Here is a 12,745-nt window from a genome sequence, read left to right on the forward strand (position 1 = left end):
AAAGGTAATATGCAAATGGTTGTTACACCATGACACATAACGACTGATCAGCAGGAGGGCAGGGCAGCAAGCTATGGGAGGTGGCGAACTATGAGTGGCGCTGGGCGGGGCAGCCAGCTGAGACAGGCAGCAGCAAGCTATTCATGTATGGATTTGTGTGCAGGGCCACTAGTTTTTTATAAAAACCCCGATCAAGTAGAGCATTTTATGAGAAAGCAAGATCCATAGAGAGGAGGCCCTGGGAGACCCAGGTGGGAGGGAACAGCGGGATCACCAGGGTCGCTGCAGCCAGCCAGGGGCCAGGCAGGTGACCTGGGCAAAGGAACCCAGCTCCAGCCAGCTCCTGGGTCCTGCCTCATCCCATGGGCGGTGGGGCGGCAGGGGTGAAGGGAGAGAGTCTCCACCTGGGGCCCCGCTGCTGCAGTCTGGGCAGTGGGGAGGGCTCGGAGGGCTGCGGTCCTGGCCGGGAGGGCCCCAGGACGTGGAAGGCCCCAGAACGTGGGGCGGGTGGGGTGAGAGTGGGGGACATGCTCTAGTGGGGGTTGTTGCTGCAAGGGGCCCTTGCATGGGCCCTTGCATGGGGCCCAGAGTCCAGGGAGCCAGCTAGGAAAGTACCCAGCAAGCTCCACGTGGTGGAAGAGACGTGAGCTGCACGTGCAGGGGGTGGATGGACAGAAAGAAGTTTCTGGAAGGAGAGTGAGGAGGGAGGGGCCATCTGGACAGGGAGTAAAGGGGAAGGTGGGCTCCCAGCACAGGGCACCTGGCTCTGGGGATGGCTGCTAAGACAGCAGTTTGCTTGTCATCTCAGGCCTGTGGCTTTATTTTCTTTAGTGACCGTTCCTACTGCCAAAAAAGAAAGCATTCGCCGTGCACGTCACCCGCCCAAGAAACCTGCCTCATTCAAGCGGGGAGACCCAGCCCCAGGTCCTCGCCCAAGCCGGTGGGGTGGGGATGTGCCTGGGGCTCTGCCCTGCTCAGAAGCGTGCCAGGCTCGGTCACTGCACCAAGTCCACAGTGAAGATGCACACGGAAGGGAAACCAAACATCAACACGAAATAGGTCAAAAGAAAAAAATATATACATATAATACCAATTCCGTAGATGCCAGAGGGAATTTAGTGAGATACTAGGGGAAAGTACACATCTCCTTAATGTCATACGGAACGTCTGTTGTAAGCGAACACTTAGGATCCTACTGCTCAGTAAAACCCAAGGCAATAAAAACCAGAAAAACGAAGTGTGACTACTCGAAAAGAGGCTCAATGATTATTAGAGATGATACTATTGTCTGCCACAAAAACTCAAGAGAGAGGCCTACAGGTAGCACGAGGAGTTGGTGCACATACGCCATACATATAAAAGCCTACAGACCAATAACAACCTGTTTAAAAATGTATTGATCTGGCCCAGCCGGCATCGCTCAGTAGTTGAGCATCGGCCTATGAACCAGGAGGTCACAGTTCAATTCCTGGTCAGGGCACATATCCGGATTGCAGGCTCGATCCCCAGTCAGGGACATGCCAGAGGGAGTGGATCAATGATTCTCTCTCGTCATTGATATTTCTAGCTCCCTCTCCCTTCCTTTCTGAAATCAATAAAAATACATTTTAAAAACAGATCTGTTTTTTTAAAAAGTAATGATCTCAGAAATTAAGACCCAATGTTATAAAGCTGCTAGCTCTTCCTAAAATTACCACATAAATGTAATGTTATTCATTGACATGAGGTCACTAGACAAATATGATACTAAAGTTTATCTGAAAAACATGAAGTGGTAAAAATAATCAAGAAAAAATAATGAAGGGGCTAGTTGCACCCTCAGATATTAAGACAAAACCGTAAGAAGGAAAGCAGCGTGTCCTGCACAGCACAGCTAGTCCTGGTTTTCTAAACAGGGAATAAACAAATGCATCCACCAGTGAGAGCTGTGGAAGTACGTCGTCCAAGGCCTCAGCCTTGCCTAATCATTAACAAACTGGTAGCCCATCACGCGATATCGCATGCAGTAGGCTGCCTGCCGCTTCCGCGGGAGCCGGCTGGGACTGTGCAGCTTCCGCGGGAGGTGGGCCCGCTGTCTCCTCTCTGGGCCTGTGCTAGGCCGCAGGGGCTGCGGGCTGGCCCTGTCCCTGTCCGTGTCCTCTTTGGCTCCGGGGGGCTGGCCCAAGCTGGGGCACGGGGGCTCACTGGCCCCCCTGACTCTGTCTCCGTCTCTGCTCTGGGCCTCACCTGTGTGCACAACCTCCTCCTGTCCGGTTATGACCTGTTACGGCATCCCAGCCTAATTTGCATATATATATATATATCTATGAATGAAAGCTGAGGCCAACAGAATGACCAGCCTGAAGTTCTCAACGGAGGTCAGCTTTGCCACTCAGGAGACATTTGGCTATGACTAGAGACATTTTTCATCATCAAAACTGGCAGGTGCTACTGGCACCTAATGGGAGAGACCCACAGAGCACAAGACAGCCCCCACCACACAGAGTTGTTTGGCTGTAAATGTCAGCATTGCCCAGGTTGAGAAACCCTGGCCTCAGATAATAGGACAGAAAAGGGACTGTTAAAGACAACAGCACCCGACTCTGTCCGAGGCCGAGCTAAGCACTTTCTCTGCCTGCCAAGCTTCATTGAGATATAATTGACCCGTGACATTGTGTAAGTTCAAGGTGTACCATGGGAGGAGCTGATACCCGTGATCACTGCAAAATAATGACCACCATAAGGCCAACACCTCCTTCGCCTTGCAAATGGCCGTGGTGGTGCTTGTGAGAACATGGAAGACCTAGTCTCCCAGCAAATTTCAAGTACACAACACAGCACGGTTATCCGCGACCACCAGCGTGCGGTCCGCTGGGCCTCCAGGACCTATCCATCCTCTAACTGGGAGTTTGTGCCCTTTGACCAACATCTCTTCATACACCCCCACCCCCACCCCCACCCCCACCCCCAAGCCCCTGGCAACCACCTTTCTACTCTGTTTCTATGAGTTCAGCTTTTTCAGATTCCACATAGAAGTGAGATCATATAGCACTTGCCTTTCTCTTATTTCACTTAGCATAACACCCCAAGATTCATCCATGTTTTCACAAATGGCAGGGTTTCCTTTTTTTTTTTTATGGCTGAATAATATTCGTGTGTGTGTGTGCGTGTGTGTTCTTTATTCAGTCATCCATTGATGGACGCGTAGATTGTCTTCATGTTTTTGCCTATTGTAAATAATGCTGCCATGATTGGGAGTGCAGCTATCTCCTTGAAATAGTGATTTTATTTCCTCTGGATAGATACTCAGAGTGGAATTGCTGGATCCCAGGGCAGCTCTATTTTTCATTTTGTGAGGAAACTCCATACTGTTTTCCTTGCAGCTGAACCAACTTAAATTCCCACCCACGGCGCACAAGGGTCCCTTCCCTTTTCTTCACATCCTCGAGCATTTGTTATCTTTTGTCTTTTTAGAATGTGTGCTAAGTACTTTAAATGCTTAATCTTATGTAATTCACTCAACAACACAAGAGGGAGATAACATTATCCTCTGGTGTTACAGGTAATGAAATTGAGGCTCAGAGAAGTGGAAACACACGCCCAGACTCATTTGGCCAGAAAGTGGTTGAGCTAAACCCAGCATCCAGATCTCCAAACGTTCACGCCAGTTTTCTTCCACTTACTGATTCTGCCTCCTGATGTTTATTGATGGATGATTTAGTCCTCACTTGAGGATATGTGTATTGATTTGAGAGAGAGAGAAAGGGGGAGAGAGAGATGTGAGAGAGAAACATCGATTGGTTGTCTCAACCATACGCGTCTCAACCAGGGACTGAACCCGCAACCTAGGTATGTGCCCAGATCAGGAATCAAACTCACAACCTTTTTGGTGTATGGACAACACTCCAACCAACTGAGCCACCTGGCTGGGCTGCCTTCTGGTTTTTTAAGTAAATCATTTCTTCCCAATTTTCTAGGTGTAGCAGTTGTGTCTTACTGGGCGTTTCTGGGGACAGGTAATCTCAGTCTGCAGCATTCCTGGGCGTGGTCAGTAAGAATCCTGAGTGAAACGAGGGCCCACCTTTGTCATTTCAGAATCCAGCTTCTCTGTAAGTCCCCGCTCTGCCCACTCACTCCCTGTGGAATAGCTCCTTGTACCTGGGGTGCCTCCCACAGACCCCAGCCCACTGCCTCGTTGGAAACCAAGATGTCATGTTGCCAACTCGTAGATAAGGATGGAATCAAGACCATTTGCTGCAATTATTATCAATCATAACAGTATCTGCTATTCTTTTTTTTTTTTAATATATTTTATTGATTTTTCACAGAGAGGAAGGGAGAGAGACAGAGAGTTAGAAACATCGATGAGAGAGAAACATCGATCAGCTGCCCCCTGCACATCTCCCACTGGGGGATATGCCCGCAACCCAGGCACATGCCCCTGACCGGAATCGAACCCGGGACCCTTCAGTCCGCAGGCCGACGCTCTATCCACTGAGCCAAACCGGTTTCGGCAGTATCTGCTATTCTTAATGCTAAGTGCTTCTCTTATCTCTTATCAGACTTTTCAGGGGTTGCTGCACATTGGCTCTTAGTCCTAATTCCTGAAGCATCGCTGCGGCCCACCAGTCAGAGCAGCGGCTTTTATTTTATTTATTTAAATTAATTAATTAACTTCTTTTTTAAAAAAATATATTTTATTGATTTTTTACAGAGAGAAAGGGAGAGAGATAGAGAGTTAGAAACATCAATGAGAGAGAAACATCGATCAACTGCCTCCTGCACATCTCCTACTGGGGATATGCCTGCAACCCAGGTACATGCCCTTGACCAGAATCGAACTTGGGACCTTTCAGTCCGCAGGCCGACGCTCTATCCACTGAGCCAAACCGGTTTCGGCTAATTAATTAACTTCTTAAATCCTCACCTGAGGATATTTTTCCATTGATTTTTAGAGAGAGAGTGGAAGAGAGAGGGAAAGACAGGGAGAAACATTGATGTGAGAGAAACACACCGATTGGTTGTCTCCTGCACGAGACCTGACCAGGGCCCAGGGAGGAACCTGCAACCGAAGTACGTGCCCTTGACCGGAATCAAACCCGGGACCCTTCGGTCCACAGACCAACGTTCTATCCACTGAGGCAAACCGGCTAGAGCAGTGGTTCTCAACCTTCCTAATGCCCCGACCCTTTAATACAGTTCCTCATGTTGTGGTGACCCCCAACATAAAATTATTTTCGTTGCTACTTCATAACTGTAATGTTGCTACTGTTATGAATCATAATGTAAATATCTGATATGCAGGATGTATTTTCATTGTTACAAATGGAGCATAATTAAAGCATAGTGATGAATCACAAAAACAATATGTAATTATATATGTGTTTTCCGATGGTCTTAGGCGACCCCTGTGAAAGGGTCGTTCGACCCCCAAAGGGGTTGCGACCCACAGGTTGGCGACCCACAGGTTGAGAACCGCTGCTCTAAGTGGAGATTGATGGAGAAGAGATGGGCTGAGAAATGCTCTCAGGGTCAGCACCTCTGTAGGGTGTCGAGGAAACAGGAGGGAACAGTGGGGTAGGCTGAGTTGTCAGAACATGCAAAGGCTTCCGACAACCGCATGTGGAGCTTTGCAGCTGGGATGGCCTTTCAGGGTGGCCTCACCGTGGAGGAAGGGAGCTGGGCCTCTATGCCTTCACCTCGACCAGGCATCGCATGTGGATTGCCCCAGAAAGGGACTTTGACCTTGGGCAAGGGGTTTCCTTTCAGCCAAGGACGATGGTAGAAATGAAGGGTGGGACTGAGCAGACGGCTGTCAGCTACCGACACTCCAGCAGCTGGGGAAATGGATGTTTCAGTCCCAAATAGTGTCCACCAGAGTCCATCCCTGGGGCCACATGGCTCCCTCGCTTCACCCAACAGTTTCTGAGAGCAACTGCTCCCGACTCTCTGGGCCTCTCCTCCTGGGGGAACCTCACAGAAGGAGTGGGGGTGAGAGGGACTTGCTGCCCCTGCAACTGCAGCTGGCCCGAGGCTGGGACCAATACTCGACTCCCGCGTCTCCACCTCACAAGGTCCCTCTCCTCCTAACGCGGTGCCTACTGGGTAGGGCACAAGGAGGCTTACAGTTGTGAGTACACAAAACATAGAGTTTACTGCTGTATTATTATTATTATTAATTTTTTATTGTTGTTGTTAATCCTCACCTGAGGATATTTTCCATTGATTTTTAGAGAGAGTGAAAGGGGGAGGAGAGACAGAGAGAAACATCGGTTAGTTGTTACTGTGTGGCCTCCGGCATGGTCCTCCACCAGGGACGGGGGCTCAAGCCTGCAACAGAGATACATGCCCTTGACCAGAATCGAACCCGGGACCCTTCAGTTCATGGGCTGATGCTTTACCCACCGAGCCAAATAGGCTAGGGCTTTAAAAAAAAAAAAAAAATATATATATATATATATATATATATATATATATATACACACACACACACACACACACACTGAGTGGCCAGATTATTATGACCGGCCAGATTATTATGACCACCCCATCAGTACTTCACTGACACTTCCAAAAATACTGAATATTGAAAACTTCCTAAGCAAATACTATCAAGGTTTTACTATCATTATTATTATTATTATTATTATTATTTGCATAACTCATTCACTTCATTGTACTGATGGGGTGGTCATAATAATCTGGCCGGTCATAATAATCTGGACACTCAGTGTATATATACTGTATATTTGATTTCAGAGAGGAAGGGAGAGGGAGAGAGAGTATTTTTAATTATTTTATTATTAGAAGCCCGATGTATGAAATTCATACAAGGGGCTTGGCCCTCGCAGCCCCTGGCAGCCCCAGCTTTGTCCAGGAGGTCCTCCGGATGGTGTCCAGACAGTCCTTCTGCCGTTAGGTCTAATTAGCATATTAGCTCTTTATTTTATAGGATTTTCCATACGTACACTGTCACCCTCCTTTTGCCCACCCTGTCCAGCGTCCTAGGGGCTTGCAGGAGGGCCTAAAACCTCGGTCGCCAAGCACTGCTCAGGCCATCGTTGCTGTACTCGCCCATTTACCATTGAATTGGGCCAAGACACTAAGATGTGTCCAGAAAATAACCTTGGTTATGTTCCTGCCTGTCCCCACAATGTAATAAAAACCCTGCCTCCCCCTGCTGCTCAGGCTCCTTTCCTCATCTCCTGGTCTTTGCGCAGAGAGCGGACGTGACTGACTTGCAGGGTAATGCGGGCAGTGGCGTCAGAAGGACCTCAGCAAGTCCTGTCTAGATAAAAGCCATGATAACACTGGACATTCTGTCAAAACCCACCATTTCTGAACTCTGGAAATTAACAAATTGAGAGACATTTACTCAAGGAAAACGTGCGCGCCGGGTCGACAATGGTGGGATCTGCGCATTTAACACGAGGCGGCTGCTTCTCCCCTCTCCCCGGCTGGGGAGGGCTGATCTAATTTGGAGCTCCAGAGAAAGGCCCCTTGTTCGGGGCGCTGTCGGAAGCAATTGCCATCTCTCTAGCAAACAATCAAGGGAGGCCAATATCGCAGTGGCCCGGGGCTATAATATAGAGTTGCGAACAGAGCAGATGGGCCAGAAATTTAAATAGAGATCTGGGGACTGGGATGGCCGCGGGGGCTCTGATAAGGCCTCACGTATTCCTGGTCATCTGGAAGGCTGCGCACGTGTGCATATTCACGAAAGACCAGGGAGGGCCCGGTTATCTGCTCGTCCCTGGCTGACCAGGGGGCCCCCCCGCACCAGCAGATGGGGAAGGCTGGGGCAGACTTGTAAACTGCCTGGTCTTTGAATGGGCGCCTCACCAGAGCAACGGGTGGAAACCTTAGTGGCTCAGGGTGTTGAGGCAGAAGCTCTGCTCACCCAGGGTCAATTTCTAGGAAGCCAGATTTAATAATAAAAACCAAGAATTTTGAAAGAGCGTAGATATTAGTGTTGACACACGGGAGGGGAGACAGACATGCTACAATAATCCTCTAGGAAATATCTATCCAACACAAAAGAATGACGTGACAGAGGAATAGAGAAACATCAACACATAAGACACACAGAAAAAAAAATAGCAAAAAGCAGGCATATTTAACTAATAAAGAATGGGGAGCCCTAGCCGGTTTGGCTCAGTGGATAGAGCGTCGGCCTATGGACTTGAAGGGTCCCGGGTTCAATTCTGGTCAAGGGCACATGCCCGGGTTGCGGGCTCAATTCTCAGTAGGGGATTTGCAGGAATCAGCTGATTAATGATTCTCTCTCATCACTGATGTTTCTATCTCTACTTCTCCCTTCCTCTCTGAAATCAATAAAATATATATATATATTTTAAAAAGGCCCTAACCGGTTTGGCTCAGTGGATAGAGCATCGGCCTGCGGACTCAAGGGTCCTGGGTTCGATTCCAGTCAAGGGCATGTACCTTGGTTGCGGCACATACCCAGTAGGGAGTGTGCAAGGAGACAGCTGATCAATGTTTCTCTCTCATCGATGTTTCTAACTCTCTATCCCTCTCCCTTCCTCTCTGAAAAAAAATCAATAAAATATATTTTTAAGAAAAGAATGTAGAGGTAGAAACAGTTCTCTCTAAGGTTCTCCTCATTTGTGACTGAGCATGGTTGGCCTGGGTGGTGCTGGAGGCAGAGCCGCGCTCTGCGCATCAGTGTGAAAGTTAAACAGAAAGCGCAGGTGAGATTTTTGTTGGCGATTTTAAAAGTATGTCCTTCGTATAAGAAACTTTATACTCATAGTATTTAATCTTTCTCACTTGTAAAGAATAAGATAAACAGAAGGTAAATATTCGTACAGAGAATAGCAGAGCTTTAAGTTTCGTTTCCATTTTACGTCCATTTGCTTTGCCAGTGTGTTTATGTTCAGGTCTGTTATACTAATGTTATTTACTATTTTTTCATTTATATACACAGTTAACTAGAGAGCTTTTTCAAGCACCCATGTCTGTAAAGTATTTTTAAATAAAGTTTCTTTTGTTGTAACAACAAGAACAACAACAAAAAGCAGGCATATATCTGACCACACCATTAATTACATGTAATTACATTACATGTAACATAAATAGGGTAAATACTCAATAAGCAGAGACCGTCAGGTGTTTTAAAACACACCAGGATCCACCTTTATATTGTCTGCATTAGATACACTTTATATGGAAAGACACAAATAGATTGAAAGTAAAAGTACAGAAAAGATACCAAGAAAACAATAACCATAAGAGGATTGAAGTGCCTATGGTAATATTGGATAGATAGACTTTTTAAGACGAAAAGTGTTACTAAAGACATAAAAGGGGCATTTTATAGTGCAAAGGGGATCAATTCATCAAGAGGACAGAACAACCCTAAACTTTTATGTGCCTCATAACAGAGTTCCAAAATACACGAAACAAAAGCTGATATAAATGCAGAGGCATAGGTAATTCCACACTTACCGTGGAAGATTTCAATACCCTCTTTTTAAATAATAGGACAATTAGAGAGAAAATCAGCAAAAAGACCCTCAGTGGACTCCACCTAACTGATCTCTGTCGACACTCCGCCCAACAACAGTAAACCATCCTTTTTCAGGGAATATGATATGGTCTCCAAGATGTACCACATTCCCGCCCATAAAATATATCTTAGTAAATTTTAAAAAACTAAAATCATAGAAAGTACGTCCTCCAATCACAACAACTTTAAATTAGAAAATAGCAGAAGGAAATTTGGGAAGTTCGAAGTATTTTGAACCGAATGAAAATAAAACCACAACATACCAAAGCCCACTAGCTGCAGCGAAGGGATGCCCAAGGGAGACTGGAGCGGAGACGCCTCTGTTTGAAAGAAAGAAGGTCTCCAATCAGAAATCTGATCTTTCACATTAAAAATCTGGATCCGTAAGAGCAAACCAAACCCAAGACAAGCAGAAAGAAGGAAATGATCAAGATTAGAATGGAAATCAAGGTTATAGAAAAGGAAAGAGAAAAAATAGATGAAAAGTTGGTTTTTTGAAAAGGTCAACAAAATGAGCAAACCTTTGCATAACCTGATCAGGGAAGAATTAGAGAATACACAGATCATCAAAATAATGAATAGAAACATAGTCTCCGCCCCCCCCCCCCAACTCCCAAGAGCTTAATAGGATTATAACGGAATGCTATGAACAACTAATTGAGGAAACGAACAAACTCCTAAAAAGATACACAGATCACCAAAAATCACTCTAGGAAATAAATAGAAAATCTGAATACACCTATAATATGCATTGGATAGTAATTAAAAGTCTTCCCACAAAGAAAATCCCATGGCCAGATACCTTCACTGGTGAATTCCATCAGATGTTTAAAGAAGAAATAATGCCCTCGCCAGTTTGCTCAGTGGATAGAGTGGCGGCCTGTGAACCAAAAGATCCTAGGTTCGATTCCAGTCAAGGGCATGCACCTCGGTTGCAGACTCCTTCCTGGCCCTGGCCCTGGTCAGGACACATGCAGGAGGCAACCAATTGATGTGTTTCTCTCGCACCGATGTTTCTCTTTGTCCTTTTCTCTTCCACTCTCTCTAAAAATCAATGGAAAAAATATCCTCAGGTGACGATTAACAATAAAACAAAAAATAAAGAAGAAATAACATCAACATTTCATGAACTCTTCCAGAAACAGAGGAGGAAGGAACACTCCTCACTCATTCCCTGAGGTCAGTATTAACCCTGGTCGCAAAACCAGACAGACACCGCAGGAAAAGAAAATTATCCCTCCTGAACATAGATGGAAAAATTCTCAACAAAATATTAGCAGAATGAAATCAGCAACATATGAAAAGGATTATATATCACTAGAGGCCCAGTGCACGAATTCGTGCATGGGTGGGGGTCCCTTGGGATGGCCTGCGAGGATCAGGCCCCAGCTTGCGCCCCCACCCTCCCAGCCCCGATGCCCTGCAGCCCTGCCTGGCACCCCACCGTGGCCTGGTGCTGCCCCCTTACCTGCTCCACCATCCCACCTGTGGGGTGATAGATCGGGGCCAGCCAGCTCCCTCAGCCCCTGGGAGCCAGGTGATGGCCCTGCCCCCTGCCGCCACTGCTGGTCACTGTCAGCGGGGTAATTGGCAGGGCGATCAGGCCCCCACTCACACCGGCCTTGGCCTGGCGCCACCCCCTCACCTGATCCACCGTCCCACTGTGGTCCCACTCTCATTGGGGGCCCATTGGGGCCAGCAGCATCTCCATTACCACCCGCTGCCAATGCAGTGTCGCCGACGCCCGCCATGTTCCACCCCCTGGTTGTCAGCACATGTCATAGCGAGCAGTCGAACTCCCTGTTGAGCTCCTGGTTGAACAATTTGCATATTAGGCTTTTATCATATAGGGTGACCAAGTGAGGTTTATCCCAGGAATGCCAGGCTGGATTAAAATCCCCAAATCAATTAACGTAATGCACCATACCAATAGAATAAGAAACAAACCCCACCTGACCATCTCAATAGTACAGAAAGAAGCATTTTACAAAATTCAACATCCACTCATGATTTTAAAATAAACAAACAAAAAAAACCCCTCCCGCCCAGCCGCAGTGGCCCAGTGGTTGAGTGTTGACCTATGAACCAGGAGGTCACAGTTCCATGCCCCATCAGGGCGTGTGCCTGGGTTGCAGGCTCGATCCCAAACGTGCAGCAGGCAGCCGATCCATGATCCTCTCTCATCATTGATGTTTCTCTCTCTCTCCACATCTCCCTTCCTCTCTGAAATCAATAAAAAAATAAAACTCCCAACAAAGTTGGAATAGACAGAAACGTCATTTAATCTAATGAAAGGCATGTATCCAAATTCTATACCTATGGTTGCACTTAATGGGAAAAGAATAAATGCTTTCTCCCCAAGATCAGGAACAAGGCGGAGATTCTCACTCTGACCACGTACCCAACATTGGACTGAAAATTTTGGACGTGCAATCAGATATGATAGAGCAATAAGACACCCTGATGGGAAAGGGGGATGCAAAACCGTCTCTATTCCAGGTGACACATTCTTATATATAAAAAGTCCGAAGGACTCAAAAAAACTTCTATTACAATTAATAAGCAAATTCATCAAGGATCTAGGACACAAGATCAACGCACAAAAGGCAATTGGATTTCTGTCTACTGGCTATGAACAATCTGAAAACGAAATTAAGAAAACAATTCATTCAACAGCATCGGAAAAAAATAAAATGCTTAGGAATAAATTTAATAAGAGAAGGGCAAGACTTGTACCGTGAAAATGCAAGACATTGCTGAAGGAAATTAAAGAATATCTAAATAAATAGAGACATTTTATGCCCAGGGATTAGAAGAATCAATATTATTAAGGTGGCAATTCTCCTCAAATGGATTGGAGCATAAACACCATCCCTATCAGAATCCCAGCAGGCTTTTTCACGGATATTGACGAGCTGATCTTAAAATTTATATGGAAATGGAAAAAAAACCCACATCAACAGCCCAGAATAGCAGAAACAATTTTGAAACAGAAGTACAAAGAAGGAGGACTTTCAACCTCCCAATTTCAAAACTTCCTGGAAAGCTTCAGCCATTGAGACAGTGTTAAACTGGTATAAGAATGGACATACAGATCAATGGGTTGGGGCTGAGAGCCCAGCGGTCTAATGAGTTTTGATAAACGTGCCAAGGCCATTCAATGGGGAAAGGACAGGCTCTTCAGCAAAGTGTGTGGAGCCAAATGAATATCCATACGCAGAAAGATCAGCTTAGAGC

The sequence above is a fragment of the Myotis nattereri genome, assembly GCF_964212035.1.
Source record: "Myotis nattereri genome assembly, chromosome: 1".
In the NCBI taxonomy this organism is placed as follows: domain Eukaryota; kingdom Metazoa; phylum Chordata; class Mammalia; order Chiroptera; family Vespertilionidae; genus Myotis; species Myotis nattereri.